Source organism: Hemitrygon akajei, chromosome 3, assembly GCF_048418815.1.
Source record: "Hemitrygon akajei chromosome 3, sHemAka1.3, whole genome shotgun sequence".
Taxonomy (NCBI): Eukaryota; Metazoa; Chordata; class Chondrichthyes; order Myliobatiformes; family Dasyatidae; genus Hemitrygon; species Hemitrygon akajei.
The window spans coordinates 164,078,504-164,103,434 of NC_133126.1; the positions used below are offsets into that span (position 1 = coordinate 164,078,504).

Consider the following 24,931-nt stretch of genomic DNA (forward strand, 5'->3'; position numbering starts at 1 on the left):
TGGGGCGGACTGGAGGGGCCTAGTTTCCTGCTCCTATCTTGTGTTCTTGTAAGAGGACACCGTTTAACAACGTGGACAAGTTATGTCCTGATTTGTTGTTGTTGTTACAGTGGAACTGCAGTTTATTGACACTTAGTTTATTAACTCAATTATGGAATTCATTCACTCCTAAACTAAGAGGTAACTAACAGTGGTAAATACAATATTTCCTTAAATAATGTACCATGCAAAAGTCTAAGGCACATATATATAGCTAAGATGCATAAAACCTTTGCACAGTTCTGTACTGCAATTGCAAATATAAGTGTGTTTTCTTGAAGACTAGGGCAATTATGGGGAAATCAAAACATTCTATAAAAGGATTACTACTTTATTATTAAAACTTTAACATCTTGCTTTTGCTCCTTTATTGCATTATTTCATTATATTGCATTTAATGCATTTTATTGCATTATATTGCATTATTTCTTCCAAGTGATAGCTAAAAGTGGGTCTCAATCTTTTTCTGCTTGTAGACTACTTTTAACTTTTACTTACTTCTGTGGCCCCCACCTTCCAATATTCTCAATTAGATGCCAAAACTTTTTTTGTTATCTGTACTAATTATTCTAATATATAGTTAATATTTATGCTTTCACAAACAAGAGAAAATCTGCAGATGCTGGAAATCCAAACAACACACACAAAACGCTAGAGGAACCCAGTAAGCCAGGTAATATCCATGAAAGAAAGAGTACAGTCAACATTTTGGGCCGAGACCCTTCAGCAGGACTGGAGATTAAAAGAACCTCTTTCTCCTCCAGTCCTTGCTGAAGAGGCTCAGGCCTAAACATTGAGTGTACTCTTTTCCATGATGCCTGGCCTGCTGGGTTCCTCCAGCATTTTGAATATTTATGTTTTAACAGATTATATTGGGGAAAAAACTATATTGTACTACTATATTTTAGAATATATATGTAGTATTCTTCCAACCAGCAAAAAAAAGCGCTTAGTAATATTTAGTAAGATCCTTGCGACTGACGCACACGAACGAGTTTTTGAGTACCTGGTTGCAACTTAAAGATAAAGAAAAGAGAGAAGATCGCCTGTTTTCACAACATCAAGATGAGCTTTTGATAGCAGGTGCAGAGCTTGACTAAAACCACGTTCAACTAGATAAGAGGTAGGAAATCCAATTAAAAAATAATTTACTTTCTCCCAGAACTGTGGAAACTCATTTTGAATATCACTAGTTACCAGAAAATTTGCTTGAGCTGTCATATCATTCTGCAGCTCAATCCTACATTATTGCAATTTGGTGTCAACATCATTCACATTCAACCCAAATGGATCCACCATCCAATCTGGAATATGCATCTCCAGCAGGTCTCTGGACTAAAATTCCATTATCAGTGTAGTTGTTTCAAATGAACAAGATAAACAATCAGATCATCTTGCAATTCTTTTTTTTTTTAAAAAGAGTGGCCAGTGCAGGAAATTGCATAAACTCTCCATATCTAATATTGCTGCTGACAAGTTTGAGTTTTCCAACGAAAGCACTAACAGCCTCTTTGCATGAAGGGATTTGTTTTTTTTAAACCTTGTAACTGTAAATTGTTGGGTGTTTTTTTTCCAAATATACAGTGGCATGCAAAAGTTTGGGCACCCCAGTCAAAAATTCTGTTACCGTGAATAGCTAAGCGAGTAAAAGATGATCTGATTTCCAAAAGGCATAAAGTTAAAGATGACACATTTCTTTAATATTTTAAATAAGATTACTTTTTGGTTTCCACCTTTTAGTTTCAAAGTAACAAAAAAGGAAAAGGGCCCAAAACAAAAGTTTGAGCACCTTGCATGGTCAGTACTTAGTAACACCACTTGTAAACGCTTCCTGCAGCCAGCTAAGGTTCTTTCAATTCTTGTTTGGGGAATTTTCGCCCATTCTTCCCTGCAAAAGGCTTCTAGTTCTGTGAGATTCTTGGGCCATCTTGCATGCACTGCTCTTCTGAGGTCTATCCATAGATTTCTGATGATGTTTAGGCCGGGGAACCGTGAGGGCCATGGCAAAACCTTCAGCTTGCGCCTCTTGAGGTAGTCCACTGTGAATTTTGAGGTGTGTTTAGGATCATTATCCTGTTGTAGAAGCCATTCTCTTTTCATCTTCAGCTCTTTTTTTTAAACAGACGGTGTGATGTTTGCTTCCAAAATTTGCTGGTATTTAATTGAATTCATTCTTCCCTCTACCAGTAAAATGTTCCCTGTGCCACTGGCTGCAACACAAGCCCAAAGCATGATCGATCCACCCCCGTGCTTACTAGTTGGAGAGGTATTCTTCAAGAAATTCTGCACCCTTTTTTCTCCAAACATACCTTTGTTCATTGCGGCCAAAAAGTTCTATTTTAACTTCATCAGTCCACAGACCTCAACCTGTTAACTGCCATTTCTTAACTACATTATGAATAGAGGAAATAACTACCTGAAAATGCTTTGCTATCTTCTTACAGCCTTCTCCTGCTTTGTGGGCATCATTTATTTTAATTTTCAGAGTGTTAGGCAGCTCAGAGGAGCCCATGGCTGCTGATTGTTGGGACAAGGTTTGAGGAGTCAGGATATTTATAAGGCTTTGAAATTTGCATCACCTGGCCTTTCCTAATGATGACCGTGAACAAGCCATAGCCCTAACAAGCTAATTAAGGTCTGAGACCTTGGTAAAAGTTATGAGAGCTCAAATCTTTTGGGGTGCCCCAACTTCTGCATGGTGCTCCTTTCCTTTTTTCCCCCACTCTAAAATTGTACAAAACAAAAATAATACACTAATCTTGCTTAAAATGTTGAAAAGAATGTTTCATCTTTAACTTTATGACTTTTGGAGATCAGTTCATCTTCTACTCACTTAACTATTTATTCACAGTAACAGAAATTTTGACCAGGGTGCCCAGACTTTTGCATGCCACTGTACCTGGCAGGTAAAATATATCAGACTGGGCAACGATAATTTGTTCTCCAAGCTGCTATTTTCCCATTTATTTGATTGTGTTCTAATTAAATTACATATTAATCTGTTTATTTACATATTTTAATAGTATTTCATTAAAACAGTAAACTTATCATGGCTGATTCAGAAACTCCTGTGGCCCTCAACTTCGTTTTTTTTCCCCACTTGAGGCCCCTGGGGAATCTGTCATGGCCTAATCAGAAGCCATATAGTCCACACTGAAAACCACTGAACTAAAATATTGGCATTTGCAATTGATAGCTTGTTAAACCTCTAGTATAACCTAAACAATGGGAATAGTGGATGACTCAGCTTTCCTCTCCAAGAAAGAAGTCCAAGAGTTTCTGATCAGATAGCTACAGCAGTATTTTTAACAGATCAAAAATAAGAGAATCAGATTATAACATCTCCACTGATATGTTGCCATGTTTATCACTAGATACCACTATCATTTTACATGACAAATATGACTTGCAAGAATCAAGATACAAAACTTCTCAAAGAATACCTCAGAAAACCATAAAACTATACATACTGTGCTGAAAGGTCCAGAGGCTGTACTGTGCTTGACGGTGGTCTTCTATCAATTCTGTCAAGCCAATGATAACAGGAAAAATCTCACATTTCAAGATGAATGAATCAGATACACTACGAATAGTAGTAAATGTGTATTATTAGTTTGTGAATTACCAATAATAAAGCTAATGTCCCTTTCAAGAATTTCTGCTTTGAAAGGAATAATTTTTCCCATTACAACATGCTTTTGCTATAAAGTCCCTGAACTCTCTGTATAATTACACAAGGACATCCACAATCCAACACATGCATGGCTAAAATGTAGCACCTTGGGAGTAATTAAGTTCTGGTTCCAAGTACCAGTCCATAAATTGGAGCTCAATTTGGAGCAACTCTATGTGAATATGTAACCTTTGTCACACTTCTTGCTATTGATTCCCTGTGCAATCAATATTTATTCCTATCAAAAATCACTATTATTTATGGCTCATTGGAATATTAAATGCGCTTCACAAGTACTTCAATGACACAAATGTGCAAGGCTCCACACGAATACTGTACATGTTGAATTTTTAAGAAATGGAATTTTTGGCAGAACTGCATCATATGCAGAATGTTAACAAATGTTTCAACAATTCTTTCACCCATACATAATTGCTACCAAAAACAGCAAGTACATTCACTGAGCCAGTGTTATCCTTTATTCTACCCAGGTCTATGCCAGATTACATTTAATTAATAGGGTCTTGTTGTCCAACTCAATAGCAAGTAAGCATCAAGTTATTTTTCTTTGGCATAGTCTCTATTCAGCAAATACATGATAAAAACCAGTGTCGGAGTGTCGACAAAAATGACACTAGTATAATTACTTCTAACTTGCACTTTATTCAATCCAACAAATGGCGAGAGAGTGAGTGTTGAATGTAAGCGTGAGCCTGTATGGCAATTATTCTCCCATTTATCTAAAAATTACAGAACCCTTGCTATTGCACTTCGTGAAGCTAAAGATATTCATGAAATTCTCATAAATGGGACTGTTCATAAGATCTCCCTTTATGCTGATGATCTCTTAGTTTATATTTCAAATCCTGAAGAATCCATTCCTAGCTTATTGAAACTATTAAACGATTTTGGAAAGTTTTCGGGATATAAACTAAACCTTCATAAAAGTGAATTATTTCCCCTAAATGATTCTACTTCTATATATGATGACATTCCTTTTAGAGTTACGGACTCTTTTAAATATTTAGGTATTATTATCACTAAAAATCATAAAGACCTTTACAAAGCTAATTTGGTTCCTTTAGTGGATTTTATGAAGCAATTATTTTGTAGATGGAATCCACTTACACTTTCGTTAGCCGGCTGAATTCATGCAGTTAAAATGATGATTTTACCAAATTTTTATATGTATTTCAAAGTATCCCTATTTTTTAAACTCAGAAGTTTTTCAATCAGGTTGGCTCTATTATTTCATCTTTGGTTTAGAATAATAAAAGACCAAGAATTGGTAAAGATCATTTACAAAAATTAAAAAAAGATGGAGGTCTTGCTTTGCCTAATTTAAGAATGTATTATTGGGCTGTTAATATATGTTAAGTGTTTTTGGTTATATTGGGCTGATAGAAATGACTGACCACCTTGGACTGATTTGGAATTGAATGCTGTGAAACAGTTTCACTTTATCTCATTATTAGGAGCTTCTCTACCTGTACAACTGGCCAAAATTGCTAATTTAAATTTATATCCTGTGATTAAGCAGTCATTACGAAATTGGTTCCAGTTTCGTAATTTTTTTTAATCTCTAAAAAATGTAAACTTCTTAGTTTAATTTATCAAAATTATTTATTTAAACCTTCATTAAGTGATCCTACCTTTCTTCTTTGGAGGAATAAATGTTCATTCCTTCACGGATCTGTTCCAAGATGGCCGATTGAGAAATTTACGTAGTAGCTAAACACTCTCTCGTATTCACATTTCCTGCAATATCTTCAGGTCAGACAATTTTTAAAAGAATATTTAAGTAATTTTCCATATATACAGGATTCTGACCTGTTAGACATTATTTTAAAAATGCATCCTTTTGTGAAGGGTTTTATTGGGAAAATTTATAATTTATTGCTACAACAGCACAATTACCCTTCACTTAAGATTAAGCAAGATTGGGAGAGAGAGCTTAACATGACCCTGATAACAGAAGATTGGTTGCAGATTTTTAAGTTGATTAAAAATCAAAAATCTTCGATTTGTGCCAATCACTCTTTAGTTCAATTTAGAATTGTACATCGTTACTATTTGACAAAGGAGAGACTGTCTAAAATGTTTCCTAATGTTGATAGTCAATGTGACAGATGTAAAACCAAGACAGCCACATTGACACATATGCTTTGGTCGTGTTCTGTACTGAAACATTTTTGGAAGTCTTATTTTCTCTACAATTTCTAAAGTTTTAAAAATTAATTTACAACCTAATAAATTGACAGTTTTATTTGGTATAATCCCTCAATATAGTCATGGTATTTCTCTATCAGACCAACATGTAATTGCATTCGTTACATTATTGGCCAGAAGGGCTATTTTGTTGAAATGGAAAAATGCTTCTGCAACTACTTTGATACAATGGTTCTCTCAGGTGATGCCATGTCTCAGTTTGGAGAAAATCAGAAGTCGAACTTTGATCCTCGATTTGATTTTGAGAAAGGGAGGGTCATTCGCCCAATAGTATCATCTGATTTCAGTTAATTAATATGGTTCCCTTCCGATTTTTCTTTAAATGGATTTGAGGTGGGGGATTGATGTTTTTTCTAAAATGGAAGCTTGTATGATATATAAATCCGGGGTTGTGCTCCCAATTTTTCCAGTTAGTAGGGGGTTTTTTAAAGTTAGTAGGGGCTCTTTTTTTTTTCCTTCTTTTTCTTTCAAAAAAATATTCTTAACACTTTATTTTTTCTTTATCATCATTGATATATTGCTTAACTTTGTTAATCAGTTACTTGCTAATTTAATTCTTTATTGTACATAATGACATATTGACTTAATGTATCATTTTGTTAATCTTCAATAATAAAAGATTTTAAAATGAAAATAAAAATTACTTTCAACATTACTTAAAACATTAAGTAGTATCAGCACAAAAATGACCTAATGTTGATCAGATTTTCAACTGTTATAGGCACTGGATCAGAGGAATGAAGGATTAGTACATTTTTAGGATGGGATATATCTCGCCTAGCACCATAACTTGATCTTTATCAAAGATAGGACCAACTCCTCCACGGATTCGCAGACTACATAGATCTTACGATCTCTCTCATCGCTTTCCGTCAAAAGTAATGAAAGTTGGAGTCTGTCTATTTCCTTTCTGGGCTGCATGGCTCTCCCTAGATTGGAGACTTTTCTCTATGGAAGGAACTCAATGGCCAACCAGCTTGCTGCCATAGAAAAATTCCAGCAGGAAAAGACAGCAACTTCCATAACATCTAACAAGCAGCAACCAGACCGCAGAATCAGGTTGGTCTGATAACAAGCAGCCAGCTTTGCCTAGGCTGTACCTAAACCCCATAGTTCAACACCAAGTGGCTGCTCCACATCTCTTAACCCACCTAGCATCACAACCCTCAATGGCGTATCAGTACATTGCCTCAATGGTTCAATCTACAAATAAAATCTATGAAGAGATCACAATTTCATTGCTGGAGGCCAGTGCAACAGTAAGATGTCACTTTATTTTTAAAAGAGTCTAAACTGCTGAGTCCAGGGCCAAGAGCATTATCTTGATCACATGTGCTGTCCATTTGGAAGTATACATTCTCTGTTGAGACTGTGTAGGCTTTTATCAGGTGCACCAGTTCCTTTCCACATCACAAAGATGTGCTGGTAGGTTCATTTGATACTGTAAAATATCTGTCATGTAGACCACTGGCAAAATAAAACCCAACAGCATGGGGAAGAACAATTGCAGGTTACAAGGAAAAGGGTGGATAATAGACAGTAGACAACAGGTGCAGAAGTAGACCATTCGGCCCTTCGAGCCTGCACCGCCATTCTGAGATCATGGTTGATCATCTACTATCAATACCCGGTTCCTGCCTTGTCCCCATATCCCTTGATTCCCCTATCCATAAGATACCTATCTAGCTCCTTCTTGAAAGCATCCAGAGAATTGGCCTCCACTGCCTTCCGAGGCAGTGCATTCCAGACCCCCACAACTCTCTAGGAGAAGGAGTTTTTCCTTAACTCTGTCCTAAATGACCAACCCTTTATTCTCAAACCAAACCATAATGAGAGTAATGCGATTACTCTGCTAGAACTAACAGATCCCACAGGACTAAATAGGTTCCTTCTGTTCAATGGTGTGTTTAATGGCTCAATATTCAAACAAGGGCAACTGGATTTCAAAGGTTCAGGAATTATTGTAATCCTATGGAAATATTAAGATAGGAATTCAAATCCCACAGTTGCTGAAGAATTTGAATTCACATAATTTTAAAACTATAACTAATGGCCCGCATTGAATTCCAGATGTGTATGGTTAATCCAAACAGCTAAATGCAACTCGGGATTTGCTTTCAAGCATATTCCAAAATAATGGCTTGGCAACCAACTTATTTGGATCAAAATTAATTAAGGTCAATGGGGGAAAATCTTGGTTTTGTGCAATTTAGATGGGCTATAAAGGTGCCATTGTGTTTGACACACATACTCTAAATGATTTTTTTTAAACTGAGCTTTGGACTTGGGCAAGTACATCAAGCAAAATTTCCTGACCCTCCTTTCATTTGTTTTTTATATCTTTGAAGAAAATTTGAAGGCACTATTTGCCACTACAAAATGTTACTAGACATACCCATGTCATATAGTTTTCACACTGTTTTAACATACTAATGAAATATCTTGCAAGGTAACCAGGGATTATTAAATCTCCAAGACCTCCCCTTCCTAAAAGGTCTGGTGATTGATTTCTGAGTTAAAGTTGCTGCATCAAAACTTATTTCAAACTAGTCTTTTTACCTTCTTCCACAAGTTGGCAGAAACTAGCCTGGAGCACACTGCAGTGAAAAGTATACCCTTAAATTTACTTGAAAATGAGACTAGCTTGCTAAATTTTTTTTAAATTTAAAAACAGCAATGTGACAATCCTGTACGAGTCGAGCTTCTGCACAATTTGAAACTTTCAATATTAACTTCCACCCCGTATCACCTCAAATACATTAAAAACATAGTCAAGCAAGTATGCAAGGTAATTCATAAATTAAAACTATACAATATTTGATTGGTTTTGTTCAATTTTGCTGCTGACCCAACTAGTCACAATGTCTTGAGATCAAAGCACCTGACTGCGTATTCCCTCTGACTCTGGCAGGAAGACCAAGAGTTAGGTCTCTCTGAAACCGATGATGCAATTTGACTCAGTGTAGACACTTACATACCACATACCATATACCATATCCCAGCTATTTTTCCAGATTGTAAAATATATACTACAGCACAAAAGATCCAATAAGTTCAAGATGCTTCACTTTTATCTCTACACAACTTGAGAAATGCCAAAAAACAAGGCCAAGGTTAGTTTATAACTTCATCTTTTTTCCAAGCGCAGACAAGAAAAACATCACATGAATAATCAATTAAATTGGGATTAATATAAGTTATTCAGTTTCCTTTTCATTCTACACCCTCCTAAAAGCCTTTTCAAATTACACATCAAGATGTCCTTCCCTAATCTAGAGAAAAAAATACACTTTATAATACAAATCTTTCAAGATACACAGAAGTTTATTGGGATAAATTTGATGTTTATACCCACCAAAACCTTCATGCATAAGAAATAACCTGCTTTTCTAAAACACATTTGACATTTTTCTCTAAGATCCCAACCATTTTACAGTACAAGGTCCCATAAATGAATGAACGATTAACATTATTTTCAGTTGGATTAGGCTAGCCACAACTCCCTTTTCCAAATTATGCAGGCAAGGTACAAATTTATTTTGGGGCCTCAGCTTAATGAATCTCCAACAGAGCTGCACTCATATAATGTTATCTCTAATCCAGAATTTAAGCTTGAAACATACAACCTAGTGCATGCAGTAAAATATTTTTAAAAACTAAAATCAATGTTTCCCACAGGTTTTCCCAATCTCTCTAATAGTGCAACATGCCAAACTATGATGAGATGTTCTTTTGGATTCACTGCACTGCACAAAAGATTTTCTCATTCATATCATAGGTAACTTCAAGAGAGGTGTGATCAAATGACCACGTACCCCAAGAGATTGTTTCCATGTTTTCCAAGCAAATTAAAAGGCAATTCATCTTTTTTTTTACACTGGAAAATATTTTTCCATCTATAATTTTTAAGAGCATTTCCCAAGGAAGCTCAAAATGGTTCAGCAACCAGAAATTATCACAGGCCAGCAACTTCAAAACAAACTAGAAATACAGGTTTCCCCTGCCATTCGAAGGTAGCGCTTTCCTATGAAATGGTTCGTAAGCCGGAATGTCATAAAGTGAAGAAGCAATTACCATTCATTTATATGGGAAAAATTTGTCAGCGTTTGGAGACCCAAAAAATAACCTACCAAATCATGCCAAATAACACATAAAACCTAAAATAACAGTAACATATAGCAAAAACAGGAATGATATAATAAATACGGCCTATATAAAGTAGAAATACTTCTCTGCAATCTTGCAGCATTGCCCACCGTAGTGAAAATCTCACGCAAGCGTTCTCAACAGAATCACTTGGCGCAAGCGCTCTCGCAGAAGCACACTCTCCAGTAACCTTTAAGCTATGAAGCTGCCAAATCATACCAAATAACACATAAAAATACAAATCCTATATAAAGTAGAAATAATGTATGTACAGTGTAGTATCACCTACCGGAATCGGGGAAGACAGTGAGCACACCGATGAACGTGTGTTAGGTTGAGTCATTGGAGATTGGGGTGGTGGGAGGTAGGAGACAGGGGCGTCATCTCATCCTCGTCTGTTTCCCTCAGGGCAGGCAGGTCATCTTTTTCTATGTCTGTCTGCCTCGATGTCAAAGGTCGAGGTTCGTTGTCTGCTGTGGCTGATGTGGAAGGCTTGAAAAACGACAATATGCTTGACTGCTTAGCCTCGCGCTTTTTTCTATCATACAGTTCTTTGTATGCACTCAAACCATCCTACAAATATGCCCTAAACCTATTACCCTTTCAAAATTAAAGTCGTACTTTTCTGCAATCATTGCAGCGTTGTCAATCGCAGCGAAAATCTCACGCAATTGCTTCACGTTCAGTTCCTGCACGACTTCACTTTGAGTTCCCTACTGCGTTTGGTTTCGATTCTTATCCTTTCCTCTTCCAATTGCATCAGCTCTTCATCTATCAGTTGTTGGTCATAGGATGCCAAAACCTCTTCAACATCATCTTCATCAACTTCCACAAGCCAAACTCATTTTGTCCTTACTTCGTTCACCACGATCGAAAAGCTTAATTATGTCTAGTTTTACGTTAAGTGTAACAACCTTACAAGCTCTTTTAGGCTTCTCTGATACCTCAGAACTCATCTCGCTAACGGATGCACAAAATAAATCGACGTAAAGCACAAATGCTCACAGGCACATGTTTAAGCAATGCAGTTCCAGGGGAGGAGCTTGGCTGCTCGGGGCGTGCTGCCTTTTTTCGTAACAGTGAAAATACCTTCTGTTAGCGAAAACAAGTAACTAATGTAGGTCTTTCGTAACAGCGAGGTGTCATAAAGCAAACTTTCAAAAAAACGGGGGACACCCCGTTAAATATGTCCCAATGGGGACATTTAACTTAAACACTAACCTAAGATCATCAATCAAGGACCCAATTACAAGGATATCAATATCAATTTTTAAAAATAAATTAAGCTAAAGTGACAAGAGGGAAAATTCTCAAATTGCAAGTTCCCAAGTTTTGTGGGAAGTAAAACAAAACATATATTCAATCTACTCCCCAGACAAGGTAATTTACCATTGAAAAGGTCTAAAGTTGGGTGGAGTTCAACTGTAACTGCACAGAATTTGCAGCAAGTTGACTGGTGAAACTGGTTCCTTTTCCATAGATGCTGCCCGACCTACTAAGTACTTATTGCATTTTTTTCTTTCCATCTCCAACATTTACAGCTTATTATTAATTTGTTACTACTACAAGCTGTATTAGCGTGCTAAGCTGCTAAAGGCAACAATTAATTAACTGTTTTGCTGAAGTAAAATAGGAACTTTTCTACCTGAAATGGGACCATGTAGATGAATGCCTTGGAGTGATCCTGAAGTAGAATGGGAGGCTACAAATAAGAATGACACTGAGCACAACAGATCTCAGATTAAGAATCGTTAAATGAACAAACTATACTATGGGAAGCAAAAAGGAGTTTGTGGGACAGAATTCTTTTCAGTGGCAGAAGCAAGTTATCTCGAGGTGGTGACTACATTGATAATAAATCATTCATAGAAAAAAATACACTTTCATCTGACTGATTAGTCAGAAACATGCCTCCATACAATCATTTCACCCAGGCTGCATGAAAAAGATTTACCACACATGAATACTGAGAAGTGCCACGTGTAAGTGCACCTGTAGGAAAGAGTGTACTATAGGCAATGTTGGATTTACCCACACTGCACTGGAGTCAAATGTTTGACTAAATATACATGTATTACATTTAAATTCTTAGTGATACAACCAAGACTTACATCAGATTATTCAAAAATGGATCAGCTGCAAAGCTGGGCCAAGTGTGTTCCCTATAAAGAAACAATTCCGATCTATACCACTCCTGCAAGCCAGTAGTCTTTCTATTAAAATGCATGAGGAATTAATCTGTGATTGAGCAAATGTTCCTATTAAATAAACACTTCTATTAACAGAGTGCAGTTAATTGAGATGCACTGCCTTTGTGGCTATATACTTCTAATGGTATCTGACAAAAATTCACCAGGAAAGGCTTACAAAGGCCGCATTTTCAGTTCTTGAAAGCACACTAACCTAATTTTAAACAATAAGATAGAAATAAAACTCATATCTGCCAAACAGGCAAATAGCAGATGAACAATTGCCATTATCAGGGCCACTGTTTTGAACACAATCATGGTAAGTACAGCTGTACTCTCCAACCCACCTGCAGTTTGACATTTTCCTAAACAGCACAAGGACTAGTTGACATATGTCTGACTTGCTGGCACACAGTTCAAAATTAAGACAACTCTTAATTCTACATATCCTATTTTTGGTATACTTACAATCACAATATTTTTCACCAACAGTATTCATAAGATCATAAGATATATAAGCATAATTAGGCCATTTGGCCCATCATGGACAATCCAATTTTCCTTCATGCCCTAACCAATCAAGACCCTCTGCCTTAAAAACACAAAAAGACTTGGTTTCCACAGCTGCCTGTGGCAAAGATTTCCACAGATTCACCACCCTCTGGTTAACGAAATTCCTCCTTAATCTGCTTTCTAAAATGATGCCCCTCTATTCTGAGGCTGTGTCCTCTGGTCTTAAGACTCTCTCAACATAGGAAACATCTTCTCCACATCCACTCTATCACGGCTTTTCACCATTCGATAGGTTTCAATGAGGTAATCTATTCTTCTGAACTCTACTTAATGTCGACTCAGAGCCAAACACACTTCATATGACAAGCCATTCAACCTTGGAATCATTTTCATGCACCTCCTTTGAACCCTCTCCAGTTTCAGCACATCCGTCTAAGATGAAGAGCCCAAACCTATTCACAATACTCCAAGTAAGGCCTCACCAGTGCTTTATAACATCTCAACATCACATCCTTGCTTTTAAATTCTAGTCCTCTTGAAATGAATGCTAGCATTGCATTTCCCTTCATCACCACAGATTCAACCTAAAAATTAACCTTTAGGGAATCCTGCACAAGGACTCCCTTATTCCTCTGCACCTCAGTTTTTTGTATTTTCTCAAAGCCATTAACTCCATCATCCAAATCACTGACATATAACGTAAAAATCGGTCCCAATGCAGACCTCTGTAGAACACCAATAGTCACCAGCAGCCAGCTAGAAAAGGCTCCCTTTATTTCCACTTTGCCTCCTGTCAATCAGCCACTGCTTCATCCATGCTAGAAACTTTCCTGTAATACAATGGGCTCTACCTGGTTAAGCAGCCTCACATGTGCCACCTTGTCAAAGGGTTTCTGAAAATCCAAGTACACAATATCAACCAGTTCTTTTTTGTCTATCCTGATGGTTATTTCTTCAAAGAATTCAAACAGATTTGGCAGGCAAGATATTCCCTTGAGGAAACCATGCTGACTATGGCCTATGTTGTTATGTGCCTCCAAGTATCTGAGACCTCATCATTAATAATCAGTATCTTCCCAACCACTGTCAGACTAACTGGCCTATAGGTTATATTTGTCTGCCTCTCCCTTCTTCAAGAGTGGAGTGACTTTGCAATTTTGCAGTCCTTTGGAACCATGCCAGAATCTTTTGATTCTTTAAAGATCATTCTTGAAAAACCATTACTAATGCCTCTGTGATTACTTCAGCCACCTCTTTCAGAATTCTGGGTTGTAAACCAATTGGTACCTACAGACTTTTCAGTTTCCCAAGAACCTTCTCTCTAGTTATGATAACTTCACATACTTCATGTCCCCTGACACCTGGAACTTCCACCATACTGATAGCAATAGTATCTCCCACAATGAAGACTGATGCAAAATACTTATTCAGTTCATCCACCATTTTGTTGTCCCCCCATCACTACTTCTCCAGCATTGTTTTCAACTCCTTTGAAATGACCATGCCTATTTATTAAACCACAACAGTCAATTAACATGCTTTTAGAATTCTGGTCCAATCTGCCAATGACAATATAACACATTAAACAACTTGTAGTAATTTTAGGTTTTGATTGTATTGTCCTGAACATAATATCTAGTTTTAAAGATTGAATATTCATCAGAAAATGTTAAATTATCTGTATACCTACTATACAAGTCACTTGTTTCTGAAAAACAATTCAGATTGGAGTTTAAATTCACTTGGAAGTTCAGCAAGTAACATGAAATTGACCAGAACATCCATGCACCCTAAATTTAGTATTTTTTGGAAGTAAAAGTTTCTGAGTAAGAAATCCTTTCTGGGCCAGACGAATGGTCTCAGCCCGAAACATCCACTGTACTTTTTCCTATAGATGCTGCCTGGCCTGGTGTGTTCCACCAGCATTTTTTGTGTGTTGCTTTAACTTCCAGCATCTGCAGAATTCCTCGTGTGGGCCAGATCTTATTGGTCTCACCCATGTCACCACTACAACCGGACAGCACAACTGCTATGGGTAAACGTTCTCACACATCTCAGAATCACCAGCTTCCATAAGATCACCTCTCATTTCTCAATGCTAGCAAGCTCAAATCCACATAGTGAAGTACCAGTAATGCACCTTCCTTAAATAAGACCAAAATTGTGTCTTGGGTATAGTCTTAGAAACCTGTCAAGTTGTAGCAACATCTCACTTGTGAACTCTTGTCACCTCACAATAAAGAATGCATTCCACTTGACTGTTTACTGTTTACTTTACTGTAGCTGCATGTAATTTCTTACACAAAATCACAAAGAACAGTCTCAACAACAAAATTTGATAATGTTACACAAATTGAACATTTATTTTTGAAACAGTTAACTTATTACCAATTTTTGGCCTATTCATTTAACACGAGTATGAATTTTAATTACTGTACCAGAGTTATATCAGCAGCAGACTCAGTTTTTATATCCAATTCCTTAACATAACCATATAACCATATAACAATCACAGCACGGAAACAGGCCATTCCGGCCCTCCTAGTCCGTGCCGAACTCTTAATCTCACCTAGTCCCACCTACCCGCATTCAGCCCATAACCCTCCACTCCTTTCCTATCCATATACCTATCCAATTTTACCTTAAATGACACAACTGAACTGGCCTCTACTACTTCTACAGGAAGCTCATTCCACACAGCTATCAGCTATCACTCTCTGAGTGAAACATAGGTTCCAATGACAGGTCTCAACAACAGACAGGTGGACAGGTACACCTTACCAACATGAAAATGACTCACTGACCCCTCAGCTTTGTTTTCTGTAATGCTTAGAGTGTTCTGTAATGACAAATAATGCATCCACCATGTGTTACCTCATTTTTTTAAATCCTAAAATGCAAGTTACCAGTTCTCGATGATTAGTTACCCCTTGATCGTTACTTATTTTCTAGTGCCATCAATTATTCTAACCTCATCATTTTTACCCCTTGACTATATTATTTTGGTATGCTTTTAGTGTTTTCATTTTTGCAATGCCACCTTTACATCCTCTTACTGGTTTATCTTGGTCAGTTCACATTCATTCTATTTTATTCCTCTATCAATTATTATTCATCTTCTCTAGGTTCTTAGAACCAAGAGGTTGAATATTATTGAATCAACTTTCAGTTTTTACTAACAGTTCAAGAAATACCGCATTTCTACTGTGTCACAGTTCTATCTTCACTTTATAAAAGTTAACAATTTTCCTATTTTAATCTTTCTTCTATATTTTAAGGAACAGAAGACATTGTCAAATCATTCCTTTCTCACTTTAGACAATCTTTCACCTTTCAAAGCCTTAGGAACTTTCTTTAACATATCCTAGAGTTAAATATCAAACTGGACTACTGTTTTATAAAGGTCTGACATAACTCATTCATCTACTAATGAATAGAGGGCTATGCACTAGAAAATTTTTAGGCAGTTTCTAGAGTAGGTTAATGGTCGGCACAACACTGTAGGCCAAAGGACCAGTAATGTGCTGTAAATTTCTATGTTCTATCTCCTGACCTTCATATCTCAGTTCATACTCTCTCTTCATTCTTACTCCTAAAATACATCAGTTTACACTTGCTTGCAATAAATCTCATTTGCCATGTCTGACCAATGTCTTCTTGAAGATTGTCTTATTGCTGATTACATTTAAAGTACTGTAAAATCTGCAACTTTGAAATTGCTTAGGCACATTTTTGCAAGTGACAAGCTGTGGACATAGTGTCCAATTCAAGAGATCAGGAATGCATTACCATCTTTACCAATGAAGTGATTTGCCATCTGTCCAGTCATTCTCAGCAAATTAACAGAATATGGTTTACCACAAAGGGGACAGTACACCGTGTGCTATCAAAAGCAAGTTGTTTCTGCATGAAATAAAGTACGGGTTTCCCCCGCTATCCAAAAGTAGAGCATTCCTATGAAACCATTTGTAAGCCAAAATAACGTAAAGCAATTACCATTAATTTATATGGGAAACAATATTGAGCATTGCTAGACCCAAAAATATAATCTACCAAATCATACCAAGTAACACATAAAACCTAAAATAACAGGAACATATAGTAAAAGCAGTAATGATATGATAAATATACAGCCTCTATAAAGTAATATTCTATGTATGGTATAGTTCCACTTATCAGAATGAGGAAGACAGCGAGCCAAAATCGATTTGGAAAAAAAATCAGCACGTACATGCCTACGCACACAACTGCCCGCACAAGGCTTCACAGACATGGTAGTCTTTCTCGGGTAAACACATGTATAAAGTGAGCGTCTTTTTTTCGTAAAAGCGAAAATCGTGTTTGGTTCGCGAAAACAGGTACTAATGTAGGTCTTTCATAACAGCGAGCTATCGTAAAGCAAACGTTCGAAAATTGGGGGCCACCTGTACTACTACTGGCAGTGTGTGAATTAAAAAAAAATAAAAGCTTGTAAGTAGAAACTAAAAGCAATTTAAAACCACTAATACAAAATCAGCATATGCTGGAAATCCAAGCAACTCACACAAAATGCACCCACGGAAAAGGGTAAACAGTCAACATTTCAGGCTGAAACCATTCACTAGCTTTTCGCATGTTGCAGCAATTTTAAAAGACTAATGAATGTGGTTATGTGATTGAAATCAGCAGGGCTATAAGAGATTTTATAAACACTTAAGGTTTATAAAGTTAATGAATGAAGCATTTGGTTGAGACAGTGTCAGCCACGATGGTCTGCAGGTAAAGAATAGAGAGGGTGGGAGGGGAGAAATGAAATATAGTTGAAACCTACAGTGGCAAGAGGAAGTTTGTGAACCCCTTGCAATTACCTGGGTGTCTGCATTAATTACTCATAAAATGTGGTCTGATCTTCATTCAATTCACAATAATAGACAAACACAATCTGCGTAAACTAATAACACACAAAATTGTGCTTTTCATGTCTTTATTGAACACATTGTTTAATCATTCACAATCCGGGCTGGAAAAAAGTATGTGTATTTAATAAAAGGTGGAACCTCTTTTAGCAGCAATAACCTCCACCACACATTTCCTGTTGCTGCACAACGGGGAGCAGGAATTTCCAGTTCATCAATATTTCTGGGATACCTTGCATGAACAGCCCTCTTCAGGCCATGCCACAGCATCTCAATTGGGTTAAGGTCCAGATTTAGCCATTCCCAAACACAAAATTTCTACTTTTTAAACCATTCTGTTGCTGATTTACTCTAGTGTTTCAGATTACTGTCTTGTTGCATCATCCAACTTCTATTATACTTCAGGTGATGGACCACTACCCTGACATTCTCCTGTAAAATGTCTTGATACAATTTTGAATTAATTGTTCCTTCAACAATTGCAAGCTGACCAGGCCCTTAGGCAGCAAAGCAGCCCAAAACCTTGATGCTCCTTCCATTATGCTTTACAGTTGGGATGAGGATTTGGTGTTGGTCTGCAGTGCCCTTCTTCCTCCAAACATAGCAATGTCCATTTCTTCCTAAAAGTTCAACTTTTGTCTCATTTGTCCACAGAACATTGTTCCAGAAGTGTTGTAGAACATCCAGGTAGCCTTTTGCAAATTTCAGACATGCAGTAATGCTTTTTTTTAAAAAAGAGAGCAGTTGTTTCCTCGGTGGTGTCCTTCCATGAGCATCATTCTTGCTCAGCATTTTCTTTATCATGGACACATGAACAGAGACTAATTTCTAGAGATTTCTGCAGGTCTTTTGCTGTTGCCCTTGAGTTACCTCCTTCAGCATTGCAAGTTGTGCTCTTGGTGTGATCTTTGCTGGACGCTCACTCCCAGGGAGAGTAGCAACAGTCCCAAGTTTCCTCCATTTGTAGTCAATTTCTCTTACTGTGGACTGATGAACACAGGTCTTTAGAAATGTTTTTGTAGCCTTTTCCAGCTTCATGCATCTCTACAATTCTTGTCCACGATCTTCTGAAAGTCATTTTGATCGAGGTATGATGCACATAAAGATATCTTTAAGAGCAGACTCTGTGTCAGTAACCTGACTTATTGTGTCTTTTTTTTAAATAGGACAGGGCACCTCTACAACACACACCTCCAATCTCATCTCATTGACTTACAACACTTGACTCCAAATAGTTTTAGTATAAGGCATTACTCCAGAGGTTCACATACTTTTCTGAACCTAGACTGTGATTGTTCAAAGAGTGTACTCAGTATTGATGAGTACAATTGTTTATGCGTTATTAGCTTAGGCAGTTTGTGTTTGTGTTTGCAGATTGCGACTTAGATGAAGATCAGACCACACTTATGAGTAATTAATGCAGAAAACCAGGTAATTGCAAAGGGTTCACAAAACTTTTCTGACAACTGTACATGTGCAACTATAGTCTTCGCTATCCAGCTTGAGTAACTGCCTCACTCATTCAGCACTCATTCCTACCAACAACTCCATCAGAATTGTATTCTTGGTTTGCTGCACATAGAAGGCCACAGCCAACAGTGGGAGATTGAGCAATCCACTATATTAAAATTTCATACAGTAACTCATCTGAATCTGCAAGAACTCAAAAAGGTCATCTTTACATACCACAAAACTTTCCATGCGTGCCGGGTTGAGTGCCCAGCTAGCCACTCGGCCTCATAAAAAACAAGGGTCGAGTCAGGAACGTTCATATGGTTAATCCGAAAGAAGACCAATCCTGACTACGAGCCAGACAAGAATGGCTGACTGTCTTGTGCAACAAGCTATGAAATGAAACCACAAAACTGGCCCTAAGACATCACAGTCGATATGCTACTTAAGACTGTGGATAAATTCATCAGCACCAAATATTCCCAGATTGCATTGGCATAATGAAAGTACACCCTGTTTCCCCATATTTTGTATATAAAGACAGTCTGCCAGAAGTTGGGAATTCAAGAGTTTAAAAGTGATCTCCTACTGCTTAATGTGTGAATTCACTTCTGTGCTGTCACATGACAAGAGATGAGACTACCTTGGGCTGCATAAGCTTAAAACTGTCATAAATGTCCTTTGGAAAATACAGTAAGGAACAAAATTTCTCCACATCCAGTGATCAAGATGGTAATATTTGGATTCAAATTAAAGAAGGATCAGCAACACTGCTCAGTAGAACTGATATTGTCACTTAAACAGTACTGTCTGGGCTTGCATATTAAACAAAGTTAACAGAAAAATGCCAGCATTTTTTATTGAAGCTCAGCAACTTCGATATCAAATTAGATACTAACTTTGCACTTTCACTACACATTATGCCAGTAACTTTCCCATTTTTCAAAGATGACTTTCAGTAAGTAGTCATTTTTAGAATTAGAATTAAAACAAAATTCAGACAAGCTTCAACTATACCCACTAGATGGAGCACTTTACAGACCCATAACAAAATTTGCAAGTGTTGGCAGTTTACTAACAGGTATTTGTAGTAAAACTTAGGACATCCCACACCCCAAATGAAAACATTCACACAGAAAAAAAAAGGCTGCAAAAAGAAAAACTTCTCTGCCACATAAAATTTAAGGGGAATCCACCTCAAATCAACTTTAACTTTTCATTTGAAAAAGTTTGAAACTGCAACCAGCATATTCATACCTTTAAGAAGCAAAATTGGAAGAGTCAAGCTCATTTACAAGACGATATGCAAATCCTCAATTGTTCAACAAATTTTGTACTACCCAGTGGATGCTGTACAATCACTGTTGCCCCAACTGTAGTATTTGTATAATTAAGGGTACTCCATTTTGTTGCATGTATCACAACTGTGGAAGGCAGCACCAAAACTCACTACGACAATACTACATCAAAGACTTCAACAATGTGTAGTGTAGGCCTCTGTTAGTCTCAATAGACCATGGATTTGCACTTTGTAAAGTTTCCAGGGCACAAGCCTGGGCAAGGTTTTTTTTAAATGGAAGACCAGCAGTTGCCCAAGCTGTAATTCTCCCCTCTCCACGCCACCAATGTTGTCCAAGGGAAGGGCATTAGACTTCAACAATACAGAGTAGATTAAACAATTAATCACTACAATGGTCACTGGATGCCAGAAATTGAGATATTCAAAGTTGCACAGAATTGGGGTGATTTTTTTGCCAGTTACATTTTCTCTTCAAGCAGATCACTAATACAGGTTTGTGCAATCTAATGAATCTACTCAAAAGATAGTATCTAGAATAAAACATCCAGAAAGTGCTAACAGGAGGTTCCAGAAAAACATTCAAGAGCAGCTGGACACTTACCAAAAGTATTTATTGTACAGTTAAGAGGAAATTAAAACTGGGCTTGATACTAAACTAGCCAACTGTTTCAAAGATAGAATAAATCTCTAGTTCTACAAGAGTCTATACTGTAATATGGTAATGAACTGACTAGAGATCAGTGATTTGTATTGCTTATCATTTATAAAATCTCAGAGCCTAAAAATGCCCACTTTTAAAAGCATAAGATCACCCAAGTTTAAAACAATTCTCAGTTCAGAAACAATGTTTAATTTGAGAACATCAATTTCATAATGCTAGTTCTTTGAAGTCAACTCAACTTCAGATATTATTGGATCTTAGCTCAAAAAATGCTGAATAAGAGAACTTGGTTATTGGTCAAAAACTAAACCTTATACATTAATCATGGGTATGTTGGTTACATCCAATTTATATTCATTAACATGCAATAGACTAAATTAAACTTGTTCTTTGGCTAAATTTAAAAAACAAACTTAGCAACCATGCTGCTAATATTAGAACTTCACAAAGTTTACTTTTAAACACTAACTACACCTTGCCAACCATGATTGTATCACATAACTGTTAGCAAACGACAGACCTTTTACATTAGACCAAATAGCTGACTGGGAAATCAAAGAAACTCAACTATAACTTATTACAGACATTAAATGCATTTCTTAATAACCCCATGAAAGAAATGGAGTATCAAATGTTAAAACATCGAGATAAATATTTGTTGAAACTTTGGCCACTGTGAAAACTTAACCTACTGTAATGCTAGCCAACAAATCAAGATGTGTTTTACAGATGGCTTGTTTCAATCTTGCCATCTTTCCAAAAATTCACTGTGTACCAGACCAAAGTAATCAATAACAGCTGTACAGATGCACCTAACATTTTTTTAAATAAAGCACCGTACGCATTTAGTAATATTTAGTCACCTATCTGTATTTTTAGATTGCCACATTAAGAAAATGCAGGTGTCATTGCATTTTACCTCACTGCAGAATATTTAATACTGAAATGTTTAAGTCATTTAAATACACAGATTATTTCTGACAAAATAAGGCCACATTAAATCATTTCCCTACAAATTTCAGACACTGTTTCATCACTGAGACCATTTCAGAGTACCTAGACTACTTTTCAAAACAACCATCCCCAAAATTACTAATAATCTTTAAAACTAATGCAGATTACACACAGGAAAATGTCAATAATATACTAAAACTATAGCATTGCTAAGAATCACAACACATATGGTGCTCAAACCGTTAGACCTTAGCCTGTTACTGCAGTGCAGAGGCCTAAAAAACTGTAATGACACCAAAACCACACCCACAACCAGGAAACAGCACAGTAAGCCCATGTAGAACTTGCTGATAAAGGTAAGCAGGCTCCCTATACACATGTAGAGTGACTTACCGCACTTTCATTCATTCCATTTTACAATACAGGAACTGCACTTTGGGACTTCCAACATTCAGGCATATTTCCTTATGCAAAATTATGCATCAAACCAAGAAAAACATTACTTTTGTGAAAAATGAAATGAGTATGCCTTCAACATTGACAGCCGTAACATTAATTTCTTCCTTATGACTCTCAATTTAACTATATGCTAGTAAATTTAACATTGTGCCAGTGTCAAAGTGACCCCAAATAATTCGTCATGCCAAATTCTGAAAAAATTAGCCAAGACATTTGTCACTAACTGGGGGTGGGGGGGGGGGGGTTACCTTCACATTATTTCAAAACACAATGTGATGCTACTGCAAACTAGTAATTAAGTAAAATAATTTTGAGAGCAGTAAACATGCATACGCTATAATGATATTTATGGACACTGATTACTTCAATGTTAAGTTTCAACATCTTCACTACCTCCCCAGCCCCCCATTATAACTTGAAAAATGACCATAAAAGTTTTGTTTAAAACAACAAGTTCCATTTTCACAATGTTCAAGGATTTAATATAAACTCTACCAACAAATTACTCGAATGTGTTCCAAGCAATGCAGCATTGCGCCACTGCTCAAGGTTGCCACTACTTGCCCCATTGCTTGCTAAACATATTTCCCAAAGATGGTCAAAACTTTATTAGACTTCCGTTTTAAAACTGAGCCCCCCTCTTTAAAAATGATCACATGGTTAACTTTTCATCCAGTGCTGCATCCATTTCTATATATAGATAAAGACGAAGTCGGAGTCTCTCATTTAATATCAGCAGTTGTGTGCCGGGTTTTCTGCAGCGTGAGTCTGCAGCTGTGTGTTTGTGGGGAGGTGACACTGACTCACCGAGTGAGCTGCGCCATACTCGGATCCAACCACCAGTCGCACATGGTTCTTACCGGCGTTTCTTCCCCTTCCAGCACTAACGTGTCAGTTCAGGTTCATACAACAATACCACCCGACAGTAGTTTTCCCTCTCCCCCACGGACAACATCGGGGTGATGAAACAAAACCAGTTTTTCTTACTGGTGTCAAAGTGGGAAAAAAATTTATTGCACTCCCCCTCCCTCAGACCGTTCGAGTTACATTCCACTGTAACCAACTCCCATATGGCAGCAAAGGCCTCGGCGCACGCCTCCGACCTAACTGCTGAAATCGTGGGTCCGACCCTATCGCCGCAAATAAACTCTACGACAGGGGATTTTCATAAAACCGGAGACACCCCCTCCCATATCACCATTTCCCTCCGCCCTAGAACAGGGGAGGGAAGGGGCCCCAACCCTAGCGGCCTGCTCTCAGTCACGCCTGTCTGGCCTGGCCCGGGTGTGCAAGCAGGCCCTGGGCCGGCACCCAGCTGTTCGGCAGGCTCGCGTGGAAAGGCCGGCAGCCACACGCGGCCCCTACCGGTAGGCATGAAGCCAGCCGGCGTTTAAAGGCACCTTCTCCCGGCGGGAGGGTCGAGGACCGGGAAAAGGCAGCGCCCGAACCCGGCAGCGGAATGTCCGAGCTCGGGTACAAAAGGATCCGGGAGCTGGATCCTAATGTAGCGGCTGCCCACCGCCAGGCCACGGCTCGCCGCTCCGGGAATCGCAAGCACGTCAGGGCGTCCTTACCCGGGAAGTACTCGCTGCTCTTCTGCTTGAAGGCGTTTTGATTTTTCCTTCTTCTGCCCTGCGAATCATAAAAATAAGAGAGTCAGGCCATAGCCGAGAGGGCGGGGCAGCCGGCAGCGGACACGGCAGCGCAGTATGGAGGTATTCACGCCGAGGATGGAGACGGATAGGGGAACACGGGGCAATAATGGCGTACCTTCCTCCTCAGTCCGCAAAGCCGGACGATCGGCTACTTTCGGCGATTTCCGCTTCTAGCGCTCCGGAAAGGAAGGCAGGGGCACGTGACACCGCCCGGGCCAGCGGAGCCGCCGACTGCTTCTGCCAACAAATGGTTATTCTCGTTACAATAATGCGTCTGTTCGGCACTTTACAGACAATAATAAGCCTCTGCCAATAACAGTTCTGTAAACCTGCACCAGATTTGTGGGTTGTTTTTTTTTTGCATTAGACAGCAGCAATTACTTTTGCAATGTAACAGCAGCAAAAAAAGAACAGAAAACGCTTATCAACGTCTGAGAAGAGAAACATAAAAAATTCCAGATCATTGGCCTGCCACCAGGAGAGTAGCATCAGCGCCTGGACACTGTCCCAAAGCGAATAACAAAATGAAGAACAGAACATCTGCTTTTCCATTAACTCATCAGAGTTAAATAACTCATCCAAATGCCATCCTAGGTTAGCTGCTATAAGTTGTGAATCCACAGATGGAACTGTTCACAAACAAGCTAAGTTAAACAGATTGATCAAAAATGTCAACAGAAAACACTGAAAATATTCAGCAGGTCAGGTGTAGAAAGAGTAACAGAGTTAACATTTCAAGAATGAGCTGCTTTGTCAGAATGTCCCG

At 37.9% G+C, this 24,931-nt stretch overlaps 1 protein-coding gene across 4 annotated transcripts in view; it reads right to left on the bottom strand.

Annotated features, from left to right (window-relative positions):
- The window catches only part of eif4g1a (eukaryotic translation initiation factor 4 gamma, 1a), a 96,915-nt gene extending 72,531 nt beyond the window's left edge, over positions 1 to 24,384 (bottom strand). For 2 of the 4 annotated variants that reach the window (XM_073041219.1, XM_073041218.1), the window contains exons 1-3: positions 24,281 to 24,384; positions 24,085 to 24,142; positions 3,510 to 3,563 (exon numbers count right to left, since the gene is read on the bottom strand). The gene's annotated coding sequence lies outside the window, so the exon portion shown is untranslated. The remainder of the gene's footprint in view (positions 1 to 3,509; positions 3,564 to 24,084; positions 24,143 to 24,280) is intronic. The other 2 variants (XM_073041216.1, XM_073041217.1) reach the window with 1 other exon arrangement.
- Between the last annotated feature and the right edge of the window lie 547 nt (positions 24,385 to 24,931).